Source organism: Anolis sagrei, chromosome 4 (genome assembly GCF_037176765.1).
Source record: "Anolis sagrei isolate rAnoSag1 chromosome 4, rAnoSag1.mat, whole genome shotgun sequence".
Taxonomy (NCBI): domain Eukaryota; kingdom Metazoa; phylum Chordata; class Lepidosauria; order Squamata; family Dactyloidae; genus Anolis; species Anolis sagrei.
Window position 1 is genome coordinate 225820094 of NC_090024.1, and position 21797 is coordinate 225841890.

General features: G+C 38.1%; 1 pseudogene; it reads left to right on the forward strand.

The window, feature by feature from the left end:
- The first annotated feature begins 17149 nt into the window (after positions 1-17149).
- LOC137097039 (U6 spliceosomal RNA) lies at positions 17150-17249 on the forward strand (annotated as a pseudogene).
- Positions 17250-21797: the final 4548 nt, after the last annotated feature.

Genomic DNA, 21797 nt, shown 5'->3' on the forward strand with positions numbered 1-21797 from the left:
CCACTGAGGAATTTTGGAGACTGTGAAGAGCTTCCAAGATTCTACCTTCTCTTATCCTTATCCCTCTGCTCAGAAAATTGAGCTCAATCTACTTTTGTACTTTGAACTCAGTTTGCTTCAATGTATGTAAGATGAAGGTGGAAGCTGGGAGAAGCAGAGAAAAAATGGGATATTTGAAAGCAGCTGAAAAATTGGAATAGCAGAAGATGAATTAGAACTACTATCCTATCCAATCTGGGACAGTTAGGGGAATTCTGGAATCTGAAGTTACCTAGGAGTCAGACTAATATTGCCTAGACCAGTGGTTCTCAACCTGTGGGTCCCCAGTTGTTTTACCTGCAATTCCCAGAAATCTCAGACAGTTCACCAGCTGTTAGCATTTCTGGGAATTGAAGGCGAAAACATCTGTGGACCCACAAGTTGAGAACCACTGACCTAGACAAACAATTTTGATAATTATATTTTATTTCCTTGGAAGCCATCTGGATACAATGGGCCAAATAATACCTGGATGAAAAAGTACAGGGAGAGCAAACTCCTGCTTTGAAGATTCTAAGAAGCAGCCATTACATGTTTGTGTTTGTGAATTCTTGTCTGATATTCATAGCTGTTGGATGTGTCTACGAGAAAAAGCTGGCACAAATAATCCCATTCATTTGCATTCATCTTTGTAATCTGTTTTCTTTCTCATTTTTTCCTAGGTGCCTGCTGAATGACAGCAGGCTTGCTGAACTGTGTGTAAACAAGGGAAGAGGAACACCAGCAAATCAAATTATTAAGCTTCATTCACACCTGTTTGCAAAGCTTTTGCCAAAACCTCTTATCACAATAGGCTTTTCAGCATGAGCAAATGCAAGAAGCCTTTTTTTCCAACTCTGGCTTCCACTGGAGCAGTTCCATAATTCATGCAGACGGTTAAAATCAAAGAACTTGTGGCAAACTATGGAAACAGAAACAGTGGTGTCCCATCATAAGGAAAGATCGGGAAGAGTGCCAAAGTGTTGAATTACATCTTCATTTGCTCTGACTTGTCCTATTTATCAGGAGCAGTCTCTATTTGGTAGGTAAATCACTATCACAATTATGCTTTTGTTTCCTTGCCACCTTCCTCACTATATTTGTTAAAATGGTGTTAACCTACCTTACTAGTTTGGTCATTCATCAGAGATTAATTCTTCTACCAGAACCTCTAGAAGCTGAGAGCAGAATGTATTGTATCTTACAGTGTGTGCCTACAAATTAGGGATGAAAAACAATTTCCATAGACCTGTGGGACTGCGATAGATATCTTGTTAAGGAGTTTTTCAAAACTACATATGAAAAAAAATACATCACAAAAGAGAACAAAAGATGGAACCAATTTGCATATATTAATTCATATGCATGCACTGAATATATAAAAGAATGGCTACAATTTAAGCCGAACTGTAAATAGCTCACCATCGGTGGGTGGAGATGACTAGGTGACCCTTGTATCTGCTCAGTCTCCTCTCCAATTGTTGATGGAGAAAATCAAAATCCCCAGGACTCTTATCATATGGATCATTGGCTTTAAATGAAATATGGAGTAGACAGACATTCCTTCAAATGCAGCAGAAGTGAACAACTGATGCCCCTTCATATGTTCAACTGGAAATATCACCATCATTCACATTAGCTGGAGCCAATTGGAGTTATTGTAAAATAGATCAAACTTGAAAGCCATAATTGCCCAACCAATAATAGAGAATACCTTCAAATAGAAAGTTGTGCTTTCTAAAGAGGAATCTATGGACTGCCAGAGCAATTTGCACCTGTGGGGAAATTAATCAGAATTGATACTGAAATACTAATAGCAGCAAAATTTAAAGTACCCATCTCCCCACATAATGACATAAATTGGAGGCTGCACTCTTTTCCATACTTTCTCCCCTTTAATACTCTATGCTTCAACTATTTAATGTGACCTGTTTGTTCTCTGACCTATTTCAATAATGTGGTATGATCAATCTGCATGGAACCAGTACTGAACCAAAACCAACCCTTTTAACCTCCTTCTCTACAAAGTTATGCAACTCTGGGAATGCTACAAAAAGAATGTACAGTCAATTCTCTATGTCCACTGATTCTATATCCATATATTGAACCATGCATGGCTTGAAAATATTTAAAAATAATTTCCAATTATAACTTGACAAAAGGGGGATACATATTTAATGTCAATAATTATGGCCCTCCATTTAAATTATGTTTTCTGGGTTAGCCAATTATCAAAGAAATATTAAGAATAATGATCTCATCAGCTCCAACTCATCACAGTGAGAAAACTTGCTATTCATTCCTCCAGGTATGAGTATTGCCCTCAAGCAATCTTCCTATACAAAATTTCTGCAGATTAAGTCCCATTGGAATCAGCAATGTTTACCTCTGAGTCAACTGGACAGAATGAGACTGCACTTCTTTGTTTTTATAATCAGAGTTGTTTTCATTTTTGAACCACAGAAATAATTTTTTATTGATAGTAGGTTTTCCCTGCTGTATTGAAATCCAGCCCTGCATGCCAAGCTCAATATAAAGCACTATTTTTTAGACTTAACTCTGCATCTCTCATTCAGCAGAATGAGAGCATATACACCACATAAGAAGGATGGAGAGTCTTTTTTTCCTGTTGTCTACGGGCCAATTAACTTCACAGGCTATGGTTGAATCCATAGGGTTTTGTGTGTGTATGTCTTAGGAGCGACTTGAGAAACTGCAAGCTGCTTCTGGTATAAGAGAATTGCCCATTTGCAAGAAGGTTGCCCAGGGGATGCCCGGATGTTTTACCATCCTGTGGGAGACTTCTTTCAAGTTCCTGCATGAGAAGCTGGAGCTGACAGACTGGAGCTCACCCCGCTCCCCGGATTCAAACCACCAATCTTTCAATCAGCTGGCAAGGATGTTGCCCAGGGAACACTGCACAAGGGTTTAACCCATTGTGCCACCAAGGGCTCTCAATCCATACCATAGCTGATATTTCACAGTCTGGAGCCATTCTCGCTTCTAACTTGCATCGCCAAAAGTCACATCCAGACAGTGAAAGAAACTAAATAATTTAACTCAATTAAGTTATCAATTAACTTGACAATTTTGTAACACAAAAGGGCAACATAATTAAATCTAGCTACAATTAAAATGTTACTAAAGAAACCCAGAGTTTAAAAAAATGGGATTTTAGCATGTACTTAATTCCAAAATGATATTATTACTTGACTTGTTAAGTAAATGAGACACAGTACTATCAAACTGATTTTTTTTTTACTGTGTCCAGCAGTACGAAGTTACCAGACACTACTTGGGACAGACCCATGGTTTTCATGGGGGACATGAAATCCCGATGGGCATTCTCAGCATGGATGTTGAAATTTCCCACAACCACAAACTGAGAGGACTCCAGCACCAACCCTTGGATCATCCAGCTAGCTCAGTAAGGAAGACTGATGAGCAGCAATATATCCACAGAATGAACAATATACCAACTGCCTCAGTCACCCGCCTTCAATTACACGTGCTTACAAACAGTAGACTGTGGGATAGCATGCCTTCATACTTGAATTTACATGGATCATGAGAAACCACTATAGCCCCCATTCTGTTAAAAATCATTTTGAGAGCTGGGGCAAAATGAATTTCAAGAGGGAGAAATGTCAGGCATGTAGGATGGGTGACACTAGACTTGATAACAGTACATGGGAATAGAATCTAAGAGTAGATCACATGGGAATAGAATCTAAGAGTAGATCACATGATTCAATAGTCTTGTGTGGCAGCTAAGAAAGACAATATGATTCTAGATTGCATCAACAGGAATAATATCTAGATCAAGCAAAATAACAGTACCACCCTATTCTACTTTGGTCAGACATCAACTAGACTACTATGTTCAGTTCAGACAACAAAATCAGAGGTATATTGGCAAATTGGAACGTGTCCAGCGGAGAGTAACCAAATGGTAAAAGGTCTATAAAAACCATGTCTTATGAATGAGTGGCTTAGGAAATTGGGCATGTGAAGCCTAGAGATCAAAAGTTAAAGAGTGACATGATAGCTACATTTAAATAATTGAAAGGATGTCTTAGAAAAAGAAGCAAGCTTGTTTTGTACTGTTTCAAAGAATTAAGACATGGAGTAATGGATTAAAAGTAGAGAAAAAGAGCTTCCACCTAGGCATTAAGAAAAACTTCCTGCTGATAAGAGCTGCTTGACAGTGAAAGGTGCCTTCTTAGAGTGTGGTGGAGTATCTTTCTCTAGAGGTTTTTTAAAATGAAAGATGGATAGCCATCTGTCAGGAGTGCTTTGATTATATACTTCTGCATGGCAGAACTGGGTTCAACTGGATGGCCCTTGTGGTTTTTCCCAGATCTGTGATCATTCTCACATCCCAAATCTTTTCTGATGTCACACAGAAAGCTGAGTCCCCTCAGAGAGAGAGGGTGGAATATATTTATTTATTTATTTATTTCGAAGTTTTATATACCGACCCTCTCACCTTCAAAGAGGGATTCGGACCTGTTCACAACATGTGTTAGCATACAAAGAATATACAATAACAACACAATGCCACTTCATTCATTACACGATTAAAATATCAGCACCATACACATTAAAACATTATCGTATAAAAAAGCATTATCATTATTATTGTTATTATTTTACTGACACAAAAACACAACATATCACAACAAACGAGATATATATGCTGGATTTCGTATCACAAAATCCCAAGTCAAACACTTCCCAAGTGTCTAGGACTGTGTGATGTATTTTTGAATGATGTGTGCAGATCCAAGTAAGGTGACCTTTTGCGGTTGTCAGATCGTGATTTTGTCAATGTTTATTGTTTTCAAATGAGGTTTTTTGGCACGGCACCCAGTGTGCCGATGACCACTGGGACCACCTGTACTGGTTTATGCCAGAGCCTTTGCACTTTAATTTTGAGGTCTTGATAATGACTGAGTTTTTCCTGTTGTTTTTCATGAATTTGGCTGTCACCTGGTATGGCGACATCAATGATCCAAACTTTTTTCTTTTCCACAATCATGATGTCTAGTGTATTGTGTTCCAAAATTTGTCAGTGTGGATTCAAAAGTCCCAGAGTAGTTTTGCGTGTTCATTTTCTACTACCTTTGCAGGTTTATTGTTGTTGTTGGCAAAACTGAGAGACATTAGACACACTCAACCTAATTCAACTAGTCTCTGTAACACAGACCAGCTTGGCATGTTCGTCCAGCTCATTAGGTGACTTTGGACAGACCATTTATGTCTATACTACCGTAGTATTTGATTTTAAAAAATATGAGATTAGAAGGCTGGCTCCTAATATGACCTATAATTAACATTACATTAGGAATGCATTCTCAAGCAACCCCACCCCCCTCCTCATTCATATATGCTTGCAAAGTTAAAACAGGTAATTTTGAAACAAATCACACCATCCTGTAACATTTGGATTTATGGGTAGAAGTTAGAAAATACAAGTTTTAAGATGTACAAGTACATTGAACATCATGGCTTTCTTAACAAGGTGTTAAGTTCCAAGTTTCCTAAATTATTCTTCAAGGTCCAAAGAGACTTGACCTTTCAGTAATTCAACATTTAAACTTTAAAATGTGTTGCAAAGATGAAAATCTCCCTGCATGCTGTAGGGTTTTTTTATTTTGCTATAATAAGATTCTTAAAGATTGTCTATATGGCAATATTAGTAACTAGTAGAGAAAATAGTGAAAAGCCTGGAGCCAAACAGAGATGTTTATTAAATTTTTACATTTGCCCCTGTATCTGGTTCTTTTAAAACATTCAACACAAAATACAAAGAAAGAATGTAGAGCGTAAAATCAGAGCTGAAAAAATGGAGAAAAATGTTGAAAATTGTGATACAATTATTATTATTACATTTAATTGCATTTTAACTTCTTTATCATCAGGTTTTTAACAAATATTGTTTGACTTGTCTAACTTGTCTTTGTTCCTAGGCTGGGGGGAAAAGCATCATATAATGAAATAAAAATAAAATAAAAGCTAGCTCATTTATAACACAGTTACAACATTTACAAAGAATTATTATTCAAATATAATTGAACAGGGTGTAGTATTAAATGCCTTTAGAACAAATCTATTAAAAGACTAAAGATCAAAATCAACAGAATAGCCCAACTAAAGCCCTTGCAGTCAATCTGGAACATGAAATCTCCCTGAAACCACTGATCCTAAGCCTACTCTGTTCTGAGATGAAATTCCACACCACTTCAATATTTCATCTGACACCAAAAACTGAAAGACATCACTGTTATAAGATATGCTTTGAGATGTTAGATTGACACAGCAGGTAGTCTACAGCACAAGAACTCTTCACAGCCCTTTAGTTCTCATCAGTCCATCAGGATTTCAGCATCCACTGGAAGTGCGTAGTAGAAGTGGGCATCTAAGCAATGGATTCTACCCATATCAATCCAGGGTCAGCACTGCATATCCCTGGGGCTGCATAATGCTACAGAGAGGACAGGGGGGCAGATAGAACAGAGATAAATATGATCTAAGTGGAAAAAGATTGCTACTGTTATGTACCAAAAGAACCCTTGTTTGCATATTCCAGATATTGGATAATGGACCAATTGACCATCACATACATAAAATAATATTGCTCCAACCCATACACACCCATGAATAGCATAGCCAACCACATTTTCAAAATGGAAACTGAGATATGTGTGGCCAAGCAACATCACAGTGTAGTTAAAATGGCAAAAATTTTCAATGAAGAAGAAGCTAGAAGAAGCAGCTATGTCTACTGGGAAGGCATCTATTTTGCCTATGTCTACTAGGAAGGGTACCCTTTCTGTCTTCCTAGTACTGAATAAACTGAAAACAGGCTAGTTTTTCACTTGGAAATCAGTATGGAACAATTGAAGAAATGTTAAGACACAGGAAAAGTGGTAGAAGAAGGGGGAAAACTGGATACTATAAAAAGAGCTGAAAGATGACAGTGCGCCAAACCAGACTGTCCCTTGCAAATTTTGACAAATTGAAGATATTGGATAGCATGTAGGAAAGGAGCCGCGGTGGTGAAATAGGTTAAACCCTTGTGCTGACCAGAAGGTTGGGAATTCGAATCTGTGAGATGAGGTGAGCTCCCATCTGTCAGCTCCAGCTTCTCATGTGGGGACAATATAGTAAAACATCTGGCAACATCCCTGCAGACAGCCAATTCTCTCACACCAGAAGCAACTTGCAGTTTCTCAAGTCATTCCTGACATGATTAAAAAATGTAGGAAAGTTACTTGATAGCTCATAAACTTACATTTATTTATTTATTCTAACAAAACCATTTATGGCCAGAAATTAATGAATTACAGGTTACTGTAAGTACAGTTTGCCTTCCCCATTTGTGAGTTTAACTTTTTGTAGATTTTTTTTATTTGTGTATTTTATTAATATGTTCTCTATGGATTGCTAGGTCCCCCAGCGTAGCTCTATGGTCAACTTCCAACAGAGTATTCTAGAGATAACACTTCTTTTGGTATTTGTAAGTCATCTGGTAGAAGTTGACCATGCTGGAGGAATTAAAAAACCATCTGAAAACTTATCCCTTCCAGCAGGCCTATCCAGACAATTGAGAGCAAGAATTTAAAACTCATGTTTTTTCAGGCTTGTGATCCCATCAGTTCTTTGCCACAGGCAGATGGTATTTGTGGCACAAGTTCTTGTTGTTGTTGTTGTTGTTTGTTGAATCTATGGGATTTACTTATGAGTTGAGTTGCCACCATTTAATGCTTTATTTCAATGGGTGAATTTTAGTTGGAACTAATGAAGAGAATTCGGCTCATTTAGCAAAAACAGAAGAGTCTGTCCCAGAAAATCAAACCATCTGGTGACTTTATGACAAAAATAAAATATTGCTGATTTTTGGTTTTGTTTGTAGTTTCTCCTGCCTAATTCTCTATGAACTTCAAGGCAATATGATGACTCTTTCTGTGATCTCTGAAACTTCTGAGATTCATCAGTCTGTCTCTTCCTTTGGTATTATTGGCAGGTTTCCTTTGAAATGGTGGAAGGGTAAGCAGCATGTTAATAACAACAAATGAAAGAAACTTATAAAAATTATATGATGAACATGGCTGGTGCCTCTCAGCATCAAAATAGCAAAGATAACTGCAAAAATACACAAGAAAATAAAAGGGGGAAGAAATTTTAATAGCTTCTGGTATCTCAAATAAATATATGGAGCAGTTCAAATTGCTTCTAATGATGCTAAAAAGTAAGGATCCATTTTAATAGGAAAGAAATGAGATGGGTAACATATTTCTACTGATGCTCACAGAAGTCCTGTTTTGCATAATTCTCATAAAGCAATACAGTAAAGCAATTGATTTAGTGCATTAAATAAATGATGAAAGTGCAATAAGATACTGATTGTGGTTTGTAAAATATTAATCCTGTAGAAACATCTCAAATTCAAAATGAAGCATGAAGGCAGGAATGGAAGAAATGATATTCCAGTTCTTGGTTTTAAACCAACTTTACATAATTCCTAGCATTCATCCTTAAAAGGGACTCACATTTGACACTGAAGGTGCCTCTGGTTGCTTCTGGAAGAAGAGCAGAACACAGACCACCTATTACAATGCAGCCTAAGCCTTGCCAGTGGAGGACCTCCTTATAGGAACACCAGAAGCACTCAAAGTGGCCAGCTACTGGTCAAAGGACATTTAATATACTGCAAAGTTTTTAAACGTTGTGTTTTTAAATACATTACAACTGTATCCTTAGTTTGCTTCTGATATGATAAATAAACACTGAAGGTGCCTGTAAATGCACCCTTCATTCATTTCCCCCATTTCCAGGAGAGATGCACATCAGGGAGTGGAAAAAATGGTAAAGTGATAGCAGCAGAAGTAATCAATGTGCTTTGCATTTTGTGGTGCAATTTCACCCTAGATCTAGGGTACACTGGGATCTGCTTCAGTACATTTTTTGGCTGAACTCAGACTTTCCTGACTTTTAAAATGTGTTATATATCCTTAGATGCACACTGCAATATGCACTGGTGGTGTGCATTTAGTGACCGTCGTGGCCTTCAAAACGCATTACACAGTAATTATAGAAGGGCCCTTAGACTCAGAGCTGGTTGTGCCAATTCCCTCCTGTGAAATATAGCTTGCAGTATCATACTATTCATTGGGGTTGAATAAAATTTGAAAACAAGGTGTTCATATATTTACTTTCTAAAATTAACTCTAAAAATTCTATATAAGGAAGAGTATTAAATTAGACTATGTGGAGTATCTCACATCATTATAAGTCTTGGTTTCCTTTTCTCAGTCCTTTCTATTTATGGGCCAAATTTTTTATGTCTTCTTGACACTATGGAAAAATAGAGGAGACAAAATAATTTCCTTTGCTTTACTAAGATCAGTGATTTCTTCTGTTTTTATTGCTTTTTTGGCTGTTCCTAATAAAGTGGCTAAAATTAAGTGCTTCCTTACAGTTGTTCAGGACCTTGCTACTCTATTTGTAACAAAGAGAGAGAGAGAAGAGGAGGAGGAGGAAGAGGGAAAGACAATGCAAAGGAAAGGGAAAGGAAGGAAGGAAAGACTTGAAAAGAGAAATCAATGTTTAATTATTGTCTCACTGTAACGTTAATTTTCAATACTCCTATTGTTAGGTGGCTTCAAGTCATTTCCAACATATGGCGAGCTGAAGTTGAAATTATTATAGGGTTTTGTTGTTCAAATATTGTTTGACTTTGCCTTTTTTCTGTGACTGAAAAAAATGTAACTTGTCCAAGATCATCCAGCTTCCATGGCCAAGCAGAGATTCAAACCCTGGTCTCCAGAGTCATCCAACAATTACACCATGGTGACTCATTATTTGTAATATACCAATCATAATAGTTGTATAATTATATCATATTCCTGAAGCCGTACATTTTAATTCTGCAATAACAAAGTATATTTCAATCTGAAAAGAACAATACTGTCATTTTTCACATTTTCCCCTAAAAATGTGGGGTAGAGGTGACAGGATATCCCCTGTCACCTCTACCCCACACCATTGGTTTCAACATTTCCAGAACATTTGCATCTCTACTTCCTCTTAGGCTCGTTATGAATGGCCAGCAGTGGAAAATGAAATGGCTGTATCAGGTTCCCCAAATTATCATATAAGAATGGAGTTACTACCTTGAAATAAGAAAGCCAAAGTTTTAAGCTTTGCATATAGTCTTTTAATGAATATTAAACCTTCCCTTTGCATAGTACACAAAACAGTGAATGGTTTGTCATTGCTAAAGCTTCTTTCCTTTTTTAATATTTAAAGTATTTAAAGAACAGTAGTTGTGAATTTACAGAAGTAATTGATTGCAAAGCTCTGGTCTCACAAGATTTTAAACTCATGGAGGTATACATTTCTTCTAGGGAAAAGGTGGGAAAATGTCAATGAAGAGGGGCAATGTACAAATTGGGAGGCAACAAATCCTAGCAATTGTGATAACCTAAAAGCACCTGTGAGTTTCTTCAAAGATATGAAGAAAATTGGCATGATGAGAACAGTGACTATACTGGCATGCTCCAGTTCAAAGCAAGGTGGGTATGCAATGACAGGGCTCATTTTCAGAGCCTCATCAAAAAGCACTCCTGAAAGATGCCCATATAACCTCTGTTTAAAAGTCTTCAAAGGTCCCATCTACATTGTCATATAATCCAGTTTGAACTGCATTATAATGGGAACTGTAGACTCATGTAATGCAGATTGAACTGCATTGAACTGGGTTATATGAGTCTACAATGGCATATAACCCAGCTCAATGCAGCTAATGTGCATTCTGAAACTGGATTATATGGCAGTGCAGATGGGGTTGAAAATTGGAGTCCAGTACCCTCTAAGAAAAGTCATTTTACTGTAAAAAAAAAACACAAAAAGTTCATCCTAATGTTGAAGATCTATGCTCTAGACTCCAACCCAGCATAAAACAAGCTTGCGCCATCTTCTATGTGAAATCCCATCTGATATTTAAAGATAACTATAATGTCACTTCTCCGGGCCCTTCCAGACAGGTTCAAAACATGGGACCTGTCTCGCTTTTTAACTGAGGCATCATTTGGCATCCAAATGACTGAGGCATTCAAATGATACCTCAGGTAAAAGCGAATTAATGCAGAGTAAACTGAGTTTTCCCAGTTTACTCTGCATTAATTAAACACCTCTAACGTTCCAGACCTTAAACTATGGGCTGGGTCTTTAGAGGTGAGAGTCCTGGGAAGGGTACCCTTTCTGTCTTCCCAGGACTGAATAAACAGAATACAGACTAGTTTTTCACTTCGAAATCAGTGACTCCTGGGAGTGCTTCCGTTGTCCCGGGGATAAGTCACCAAAACCTTTTTGGGTTTTTTTCAGGCTTCTAAAAGCCCAGAGGAGCAGGATGGCACCTCACACCCCCAGCCCAGACATCACTATTCCCCACCTCCACCTACTGATGCACCATTTTCTCGCATCAGTACTGTAGAGAGGGGCCTGCTGGCAGTGCAGGCCCCTCTCTTTAGTAAGTTTTGGGGGCAAAATGGGGGGGGGGGCTGGAGGAGGATTGGATTACATCCTGAGTCAACCTTTGACCTGTGATGTCATCTAGCCATCCCTCCCAGGAAAGCTTAGGTTGTGGTTGGGGACTAGAATCTGAGAGGAAGTGGGTTGCTTTAACTAGCTTCCTCTTAGGTTTTAGCATAGTGTAGAAGGGCCCTCGGCCTTCTCAAAGTAAATTTACCCATTTGGCTTAGATCAGAAGAGGTTTACAGAGTAGTGAAAAAGCAGAGGAATTGGGGGGAAAGGGAAAGAAGGAAAGGAAAGACAGGAAAATTGAGGACAAAGATTGAGAGAAATGCGACGTGACAGTAATTTTAACAGAGATAGTATTGGAAGCATGTCTCATATTTCAGGCTGGAGACATAAAGGTGAATCAAAACTATTTGGACCATCGCTCTACTTTGTGGGGAAAAAAGGTCCTGAAAATCTTGGTGGAATATATGACAATTCTACATTTCAAATCCCTCATCAATGGCTGTGACAAATTTCAGAGCCTGAAGAATGCAGCGTATTTTACCTTTCCCCATCCCAATATCAGACTTCTGGAGGCATATAATTACCTCCAATAATTGCCAAGCAAATTTTCCTGCCCCTTCATTCTTGGAACCTTCCATTTTTAATAGGCTATTTTCAGTGAAATGAAACTTTAAAAGTTAGAAATATCACCAGCTTGGAGACCAGGGATATCTACGCTGACAGCCATTTCAAGAAAAGTCTAAAAATTCTTTTTTGCATTCTTCAACATACAATGTCCTCTTAAAATGTTATTAATGGGAAATGAGCTGGAAGGAGGAAACATGATTTCTATGTAAACTGATGCATTTCATCAATAAAAGTTTTAAAATAAGGCCATTTTTTCTGACTAGGTTTAAATAAGGATGTGATCCTTAAATGTTAATGAGAGAATCTGGGCCCATGCTTCATCTTAATTAGCATCTTAAACAGATGGGATAATAAGTATAAATTTGATTTGCTTTGTTGGGTTACACTGAATCATAATAGGACATAAGAACTACAAGGAAGTATACCATCCTAATACCACTGCATGTCTGTCAGTCTGGCATATATCAGAAATGGCAACTTGATCCAACAGTTAACAGCCCAGGAAATGCTACTGTTTGGGGCAAAGAGAAATATGGTGGTTCTTTTCATTCTTCATACAAAAGCCAGTGGGAATGGCATGTGAATTTTAGGCCATGTCTACACTTACCAAATTAATTCAGATTAAAGTGTTCCCGTGCTCTTTGGCTGCTCACATAGCTCACACAGTTCACACAGCTCACACAGACATGGCCTTAGTGTTTCCTTACATACCTAAAGATAACAGACTAATACGTTTAAGGTTAGCAGACAAACAGGCTGCATGGTACACTTCCTTTCTCCAAGTGAGAAACAGCTGCATAGTTAAGAGGGAGTGCCCTCCCAACACCTACACCCAAAGTAGTTTGCCTCACAATGTTTAATGGTAGTGCTAATTCCAGCAGCTACTGCCCTTCCTATATTAGTATATGGGGAGAGCATTTCCAGACTTTAGCTTACCAGGCATCCTCAAATTGCAGCCCTCCAGCTGTTTTGGCCTCCCAACTCCCTGAAGTCCTAGCCAGCTTATTCAAAAGTCAGGAATTCTGGGAGTTGGAGGATGACAGTTTGAGGATGTCTGGTTTAGATTCATTAATAAAATGTTTATCCTAATTGCTCATTCAGTTCTCATACTAGGAATAGAGAAAACTACTTTACACTGACTTCACTTTTAGTAAAAGGTGAAAGATTTATACGATCTGAAGAGAAACCAGAATATATGTACTGACAACGTTTTTAGATAGCAGGTCTCCAGTATTGTCAATGGAGACTGACAGAAGTTCTACAAAGCTTCAGAAAATAATTATTCCTACCTCAAAATGCCAGGGATACAATCTAGGACCTTCTGCATGCAACTCATTCCTTCTACCACTAAATAATTGTACCATCCCAAAATCTTTTCTGGCAATATTTCTTTAGCTTCTTCATACATCCTGAGTACAAACGCAGAAGCTAGTTTCGCATCCATCTCTTGTTCTCATTGGGCAGGTTCCCACAGAATTATGTGTGAGGGCCTAAAGCATGACTGGTTGAGATAATCTTCTAATCTGATGGAAACTAGGAATCATCTTGAGAGCCTGTTAATGTTTCTACACAGAAAGCTTCCACTCAGATTTGTTCAATAGGAATTGCTTAAATTATGTTAGTCTTCAATAAAGTAAACCCTCTGAATCAATTGGGTTACCTCATGTGCTGGTTAACCCTTCAACTATTGATCTACTCTAGTTGGCCTAATCACCAGGATATGCAAATCAATGTTTTTGTTATGTTTGCTTTGCCTTGCCTTGCCATACACAACTGTAGATGGGTCTGTTTGTCTTTATCCTGATATTGATATACCATTTTATATCATCAGTATATGCAATCAATTTGTCTGAGATGAGAGCACAACACACTATTTCAGGAAACCATGTGGAGAACCACTAAGTGCCTGAAGTGGCCATTTTCTGCGTGTATTGCTGCTTGTATTACCTGCTCTAGCTGTGTTGCAGCTGTAAATGTGGTCTTCTCTCTGCGTTCCCATACGTCAAACACTATTTTTCTTTGATAGCATACTGAGATACCACCCATAATTGTTTTTTTGGCTGATAACTGTAGAACCTGACAGCATATCAGAAGTGAAGCTACTTTCACTCTGATTATGAATATAGGAGCAGAACAATTACCTAATTGTGTCCCTAAATCAGGCAACTTTCCCCAGGTGGTTGTTTGTTTATTAGGAGAAGATATAGATATTGATGGGAATGCTTTAAACAGATATAGCAATTGATATATATATTGAGTTAATTGCTTGTTTAATCTCCTTATCGATATATTAATTTGCTGCAGGGTTTGGAAATGTAACTTATTAGATTAAGGACCAAAATCCCTCAAATGACATGGCCATTAAAGTTTTAAAGGTGAGTCAATGTGTTGTAGTAGTTTGAGTGTTGGACTGCAGTTATGGTGATCAGGGTTTTCAATACTGACTCAACCATGGAAAGCCACCTTGGCCAAATCACGTTCTCTTGAATGCAGAGAAAAGGGGCTTTAGAACAAGTCTTCCCATGAAAATGACCTTAAGGTCTCCACTAATTAGAAACACCTTGAAGACATACAACAACAGCAAAGGTGTTCGAAAAATAGAGTCCACTTTTTAAAAGAAAGATCTTGTCCCAGCAGACAGGGAAAATATATACTGTTGAGTTTACATTTCTTCTCCACAGCTATGATGGCTGGAAGATGCTGGCAGTTTTAATCCAGAAACATAAATTTTCCATGCATTCTCAGGACATTTAAGACAACATCAACATTTAGTGGCCCCAAAATAAAGACGAACTCATTTCTTATAAAAGCAGCTTCAGCCTCTGAAATCATATGCCAAATGCAACTGGCTAATTTAGTGAAGGTGTTGGAGTAGGCATTTTGAAGCTCAGTCAGTAGAATCAGATTAATACAGATTTTTGCAGTTTGTTTGATTTTGCTGATTCTGCTAAGAAATGTATTTATTTATTTGCATAATTTCTACCCCACTCTTCTCACCCGCAGGGGACTCAGAGCGGCGTGCAACATACTTCTAGGTAAAAATTCAATTCATTCTACAAACCCAATAAAACATAACAAAATATCACTCAAAACAATGAACATATAAATACAATTTACAACCATTAAACATATTAGAACATAATAACCCCATACACAAATAACACATTGCACCAATCCCTTAATCAAAAATGTTGTGGGCTCCTGATTTTGCAAAAGCTTAATCCAGGGCAATGTGATCTTATCCCAGTTTAAACTGGATCAACCCCATGATCCACACTCGTGCTGACCTAAGTGGTCAGTATAGATGAGCCCCAGGTCTACGTTTTTGAAAGTTTGGATCACAATTCTCAGAATTCCTTATCCAGCTGGCCACTCTTCTAAGCTCTCTTCTCTGGTGATAATTCCCAGGTGTATTTCAGCATGAAACTAACTTAAATTCATTTGTTAGCCTCAACTCAAGTAGATCCATAGAATTAATTGAGCCTTCACAGGAGTATACTTACAAATTCCCCACTGAGGGTGGATCTAAGCCAAATAATTAATGCAGGTTTATGCCATAGTCAAGTGCTATGGGATGCTGGGAGTTGTAGTTTGGTGAGCCACCACGCTTTGACAAGGAAGGCTCCCATGATTTCCATAGGACTGAATTGTGGCAGTTAAAATTGTGTCAAATTGCATTAATTCTACAGCATAGATGTACCCTGAGACTTACTCTAGCTGAGCTTAACAATTGGATTTAGGTCTGAGGAGGCAGGCAGAAATGTGCATTCAGAGACATTTGGAATGTTATCCGATAGATAATACATATCCCATGTCAAGCAACCAGCAGCAAAAAAAAGTGGGGGAGGGTAAATGGGTGACAGCAATCATACACAAAAATTATTATTTTGGTTTGCCGTGGGATATAGTGTAAAGAATATAAGAAAATAAATGGAAGCCTCCCAATTCACTGTTTTCTTGGCAGCTCTGCAGGTTTCAAGTGTCAACATATAAATTCTCAACAAAACAGCTGAGAAGGCAAAAGGGGGTAAGATAAGAAAGACAATTACAGAACATTTAGACATGAGCCTGATATTGGGATATTTACATTTGAGAATGATTCTGAAATGAAACTGGATTCTCCCTCCTTGTTCTATCTGGTGAGACATTAATGGAAGATATTATTATTAAGTGCAATTTTGATAAAATTGAAAAAGCAGGATTTTTGCTGATTTTGTAAATTACACATATACTGCATTTAAGGTGTGATAAGAGTTGAATGATGAATTTGGTGTAAGGATGGGAATTTTCATCAGGTATTATACTCACCACATGAATAATAGATAGAACACCTCACCCACAGAAGAGATGGAAAATGGAAATAGGCTTCGGGCAATGTTCAAATGAAGTTCCAAGTGCAAAGCTACACGTCTTATTTGCATGCACAGTTATAGTAATTGTGCATGTAAAGTGGTAACTGAGATATGCAAATTGTTATTTATGTTTGCAATTGCCTGATTGGGATGCATAGTCATGGGAATTGTTCATTCAGATTAGGAATGCAATTACACACACATTTAATGAACATAATTGCATGGCTGAACTGTATGAAAATCAGTCCATTTAATTCATCTAATCTATACTCTGTGGACTAGTACAGGACTACTCAGTTCTATAAGCTATACCCGTTTCTGGGTCTAAGATGCCTCTGCAGACTGAATTATGTCTTCCATAGTATATTCCATCAGTAGTTTCCAGATGTTCTTTTAATTAACAGCTACTATTGAATAAATTCTTATCTATCCCTTTCTTTTTTTTTTACCCTTTATGTAAAACCTAGTAATTTAGGTAATGCAAACTATGACTTGATGCACATTACTTTGTATGCCTTGCTGCAAAACATAACATGCCATCACATTTAAGGAATTCCAATTTCCTTAGTCTTATTCTATTCCAAACTTAATTTCTAGAGGTTGTGCTCACTTCGGCAGCACATATACTAAAATTGGAACGATACAGAGAAGATTAGCATGGCCCCTGCGCAAACTTAATTTCTAGAGGTTAGCACCATGGGAGAAAGAAGGCAAAATGAAGCTACAAGTTGGATCCAGGTCAAAAGTATTCCAACTGTGATAACAGGTCACACTACATTGGCACATCATTAAATCCTTAGCCTGTGTAAGCGGTTTGAGTATTAGTCTATGATCCTGGAAACAAGGAAAGCCACCTTGGATAAGTCACCTTATCTCAGTCTTAGACAAAGGCATACGCAAATTATCCTTTGAACAAATAAAGCCAAGAAATCCTCATGATCAGTTTTCTTTAGAATCTGAAATAACTTGATGGCATGCAACAACGACTATAATAAACTGGGTTGTTGTAGGTTTTTTCGGGCTGTATGGCCATGGTCTGGAGGCATTCTCTCCTGACGTTTCACCTGCATTTAAAGTTACAAATAACAAACAGTTATGTTTTCCATAAATTGAAACAACAAGGAGAATTAAGTAATATCTTTATTAAGATCGGTCAGACTGTTCCAAAAGTATATGAACTGTCAAGTTCTCTATTATTTTTCATCAGGCTGGATGGCATTAAAAATGGGGAGATGAGGGAAGGTAGAGGCAAGCATAACATCCAAAAAAATCTGGTTTGATGTTGTGGCCATTAGTTCTGCTACTGGACTCTCTCCGAAGATGGGGATTGCAAGCTGAGTCAGGGGGATTTAGATGCAAGTTACTACTTTTCATCCAGACTTGCTGGAATGCAAAGATAAGAGCTACTGTCCATCTCAAACATTAAAGATGCAGGCACTTATTGACTTCCGGCTCAAACAGATTTCTTTTTAGGGAGGCATATGTGGGAGGACTGCCATATTTTAGGTCACATAATTATAGTATAGCCTCCTTAATCAGGGACTATTTATCCAAGGTTCCATTTAACCTGCTCCAAAAATTATTTCTTCCAAGATGTCTTTGTGGGTCTCTCTGGGTTCTCCAGTATGCTTCCAGCTGATATATAATGCAAATATAGGGTTCAATGGTTTTAGGTATCCATGGATATGAAGATGGGATTATGAATGTTTCTGCCAAAAATATAAGGGTTATATTGTATACATCTGCATTTTTTCTAAACTACTTTATAGCATTGGATGGCTGTTGTTACAGACCAGTGTGTATCTATATGGCAGGTGTGTGCAAAAAAGAACTTTCCATCATCCACACTCAGGTAGTTTCAAGCTATGTTTGGTCTGAATGTCACTCTGCCAGAACAAACTGGACTAGAAATGATGACAACATGCTGGCATTCCAACAAGATCGGAATGAAAAGTTGGGAAACCCAAATAGTATATTAGATGTGTTAAGGAAAAGATGAACCCAGTGAGTTCACAGTAAATTTTGGTCATATTGAGAAAACTTATTGGTCATTCTGACAAAGGAGATTCCATCTGAACATGAGGAAGAACTTCCTGACTGTGAGAGCTGTTCAGCAGTCGAACTCTCTGCCCTGGAGTGTGGTGGAGGCTCCTTCTTTGGAGGCTTTTAAACCGAGACTGGATGGCCATCTGTCAGGGGTGTTTTGAATGCAATATTCCTGCTTCTTGTCAGGGGGTTGGACTGGATGTCCCATGAGGTCTCTTCCAATTCTATGATTCTATGATTCTATGATTTTTGAAATCCTTAGCTTCATAGTCATGACAAAAAGTCCTATGCGTAAACGTTGTAGGGATTGGACATTTTTTCTGCATTTGTCCTCACATGGTAAATGTAAGGTCACCAAGAAATCTATGTAGGTCTCTCTATCTCTATTATGGAGAAATCATTGTTGTGCAATTATGTAAAATTAGCAAAACTAAATAGTCCCGCTACTGTTGTGCTGATGTATGGCAAAGTAGAAGTTGGAATGGTGAAAGGATTTGTGAGTGTGTGACCAGCCTTGTCTTTTTTCTTTTTTCTTTCTTTTTTTTTTTTTTTGCTTGTTTGCTTGCTCTTTGAGTGCATCATTACGTACAAAAGGAAAAGCTGGAAGTTTTGTGCAAAGAGATGCACTCAAAATACAAAATCTCAACAACAACCCTTGGTGTTGCACTCTAGCACTGGAACACCCTTTTCACCATACCAGAGCCCAGTTACTTAATTAGGTGATCCCTCATTGTCCGAGTAGGATTTTCTTCCAAGATCGGTGTACTGACAGTGGGTCCGTAGGTGACTGTGGAGCCCTATTCTTGATCTGCATGTTCTCCCGCAGTGAGGGCATTGGTTTCCAGGTGGAAGGTGGACCCGATTGGAGTTGGCTTGATGCGCCTTCCTCTTGGCACATTTCTCTCCTTTGCCCTCCATTCGTGCCTCTTCAAATTCTACAGCACTGCTGGTCACAGCTGACCTTCAGCTGGAGCGCTCAAGGGTGAGGGATTCCCAGTTCTCTGTTTCTATGCCAGGGTTTTTAAGGTTGGCTTTGAGCCCATCTTTAAATCTCTTTTCCTGACCACCAACATTCCATTTTCCATTCTTGAGTTTGGAGTAGAGTAACTGCTTCGATAGACGGTGGTCGGGCATCTGGACAATGTGTCCGGTCCAGCGGAGTTGATGATGGAGGACCATTGCTTCAGTGCTGGTGGTCTTTGCTTCTTCCAGCACACTGGCATTTGTCTGCTTATCTTCCCAAGAGATTTGCAGGATTTTTCAGAGGCGACACTGATGGAATTGTTCTAGGAGTTGCATGTGACATCTACAGATAGTCCACATCTTGCAGGTGTGTAGCAGGGTTGGGAGGACAATAGCTTTATAAACAAGCACATTGGTATCCCTACGGATGTCCTGGCACAGAGCCCAGTACTCCAACAAAATAATGTTTATTAAAGAAAATATTAGGCCTGGGTAACAACGGAAAAATTTGTTTCTAAAATCGATTTGTATTTGGGGTTTTTTTTTGTTTCGATATTTAAAATAATTACAAAATTTTCCCTTTAAAAAGTTCGGTATTTACGAAATTTCGTAAATGTGAAAAAAATTACAAAACATTAACGAATCGATTCGTTAATGGCGGACGCGACCGCGAAATACGCTAAAAAACCTCCAAAAACTTCTGAAGCTTCCCTCTCCCTCTGTTGTTGACTGTTGGTGTGATATTATAATTTTTTTTCACTAATTAAACAAAAAACTTGCCCCAGACATGCGGAAATAATAACGAAACGACCTCAGAACAATAACGAAACGAATACAATAACGAAATACGAAGCATTTACAAAACGTGTTTAAAAATTCGTTTTTTAAAAAAATTGCTCCAGAATGGTTCGTTATCGTTTTGTAATTGAAAAAAATAACGAATTATTAACAAATTACGAATTACGAATTAACGAAACGAAACCGCCCAGCCCTAGAAAATATATATAAAAAGGAAAAAGACAAAATACAAAAGAGTCACTAAAGATATAAAATGCAATTTTCAAAAGAAGCCAGAGTTCAGTAGCCTGGCATCTAACAATGCCAGGTTAGAACCCAAAATCCAATAGCATCACATTAATCCAAAGGTATATCCATCGACATGAAGACAGGAAATTCTCCAAGGTAAATTCTCCAAAGATACATAGGCATGAGTAGGAACATGAAACAAGAACCTTGAAAAACACATGAAACAAGAAACGTTGTTTCCTCTGAAAGGTCTGAAACGAAACCACTTAATTTAGGCCCTCCAAGACAGCCATGACATCATGCTTAACATATCTGGATCTCGAGGTCTTTTCTCGAATCCTCTGCAAATATCTAGTTTGCCGGCTTTTCACGCCCTGCGTTCTCAGGTCTAATTTATAATCCCTTGAAAACTCATCATCTTCCCAAGCCCTTTTTTCGAGGGAACTGGTAATTTAATTTTCCCATGTTGTCTGGGAACAAGCTGAAGAATCCAAAACGTCAGTCTAGTCTGACTGCAATTCCCTCCAAACACTTGCAGACACTTCATTTTGGAACTCATCATCTTCCTCATCTTCTGAACATTCAGAAAAATACTCCGATGCTTGCCAGACTACAACACTTGGTGTTTTGGAGTCAGGTGGACATAAGATCTTATGAAGAAGCTGACAGCCTGTCTTGACCAAAATTTCAAGACCAATAATTACCCCCTCCTACCAACTTCTTTTGATTCTTGATATCCTCTTGTGGTGACAAAACATGGGTGCTCAGTACTATAGCCAAGAATACATTAATCAGCAACAGTGGGGAAATTTCTTTGCAATTATGTAGTCAGTACATTACACTACAGAGACTCCTGAAACCACTCCTTAACTCTTTAGTATTTTCCAGTCTTGAGCTATGCATAATGTCAATGTTAGGCAGTAAAAAAGATAAGGACGATAGGTTTCAGCACCTTTAGTTCATGTTCTACCCAATACATTCAATCTGATTCTGTCCAGAAGATCTTACACTCAAAATAAAGATGCAATGCATGATAAATTAACAAATTAAAAGAGTGTTATCTTGATCCAAGCCAAACAGGTTGGTAACTAGATTGATCTTAGAATCATTCTCTTTCTTCTGGCTCCATCCCAAATTCTTTCTACTAGTGTATAGAGAACCATTGTGAAAGCAGGCATCCATTGTTTTATTTCAACTCCTGTAAATTAGAAAAGT